The following is a 1,694-nucleotide window of genomic DNA, read 5'->3' as shown; positions in this document are numbered from 1 at the left end:
GGGCATGAGCCACCACACCCAGTCAGGTACCTGTATCTTGACAGGTGATTCTCATATTACCACATACTCCCTTCATATAAATATAGGTACATGTTCATGTCCAATCCATTCCCCAAAATGTAGCCAGAGCAGTGTTTTTCAAAGGGCAAAGGGCAAAGTCATTCTTTAGTGTCTAAGTGAAGAGTAAAATACTTCCTCTAACCTATACTCTTATCTAGGCTCACCTGACCCATTTCCCTTCACTCTGCCTGCTCCACCCACTCTGATCCTCTTTCATTTTGTCTCCTGCCATCTGACTTTCATGTGGTAACCACACATCTGCCCCTCTCAGCATGGAATCCTTCCTCATGGATGCCTCCCTAATGAAGTCAAATATTTCTATTTTTATGTCTGATAGGATCATGATTCTGTATGTCATAGAAAGGAGCATGGTTATAATTTTACATTTATATGTGTATCCATTGGTCAACATCTACTTCCTGGACTATAAGCTCTGTGGACTCTAACTATGCCTATTTGGCTCTTTATGGTATCCCCCGAACTTATCCAATGCTTGGAAAATAACACTCAAAAATATTTCAGAGTGCTCAATTCACAGCACATATACTAAAATTGGAACAATACGGAGATTAGCATGGCCTCTGCACAAGGATGACACACAAATTTGTTGAATATTCTATATTTTTCTGTCACATGTTCTCAAATGTAGGAGCTAAAAAAAAATTGACCTTATGGAAATAGAGAGTAGAATGATCATTACCAGAGAGGCCAGGGAGGGTACTGAGGAGGTGGTGGGGATAAAGATTGGTTAGTCAGTGGATCCACACTTGAGTTAGATAGAAGGAATAACATCTATGTTCAGTAACATAATAGAGCAAGTACAATTAAAAATAATTTATTGTATATTTTAAAATAACTATAGAAGTAGAACTGGAATGTTCCTAACACAAAGAAATAATAAATGTTTGAGGTGATGGATATTCTAATTACCCTAATTTGATCATTACCCACTCTCTGCTTGTATCAAATTATTGCATATACCCCACAAATATGTACTACTATGTATTCATGAAAATTAAAGTTTAAAATATTAAAATTTAAAAAAAAGTTCTGAGATGAGGGAATAAATGTCCAGATACATTTCAATTAAGTTGTCATATGTTATAAAGGCCATATTTCTATATTATATACTATATAATATCTGGTGGAACTCCTAAGGAATATGGTTGGGGACTTCTCTAACTATTACACTATCATTACTAATCAGGTTAAGTAACCCTAGTTGTTGAAACACCCGGTCCCAGCATTTCAGCAGATTAACATAACAGAGGGTGATGTTTCACCCTTGGCACAGTCAAATTTGGGTTGAGAGTGTGAGGTCACTCTGCTCCACAGAGTCATACATGGACCCAGGCTCCTTACTTCTACTGTTCAGACCTCCCTTAAGTCTCAGAATCCTCCCTAGATTCTTGAGATCTATCATCCAACAAGCAAAGAAAGAGAAGAGTGAGGCCTAGAAGTGGCTATATCACTCTGTCCACATTCTATTGGCCAAAACATCATTGTACGATCCCATCTGGTTGCAAGGTAGGTTGGGAAATGTGGCCTTCCTAGTGCTACCCATCATTTTGGTTTAGCTCCAGTTAGGTAAGGTGACTAAAATTTGCCAGCAGTTACTAGATACTCCAAAAACT

The 1,694-nt window shown here is 38.0% G+C and overlaps 1 non-coding gene across 1 annotated transcript; it reads left to right on the top strand.

Annotated features, from left to right (window-relative positions):
- Positions 1–583: 583 nt before the first annotated feature.
- Positions 584–686, top strand: LOC129034311 (U6 spliceosomal RNA). The gene has a single exon (XR_008501815.1). It is a non-coding gene; the product is annotated as a U6 spliceosomal RNA (small nuclear RNA).
- The last annotated feature ends 1,008 nt before the right edge of the window (positions 687–1,694 follow it).

This window comes from Pongo pygmaeus, chromosome 2 (genome assembly GCF_028885625.2).
Source record: "Pongo pygmaeus isolate AG05252 chromosome 2, NHGRI_mPonPyg2-v2.0_pri, whole genome shotgun sequence".
Lineage (NCBI taxonomy): Eukaryota > Metazoa > Chordata > Mammalia > Primates > Hominidae > Pongo > Pongo pygmaeus.
This window is presented reverse-complemented; position numbering and strand designations above follow the sequence as displayed.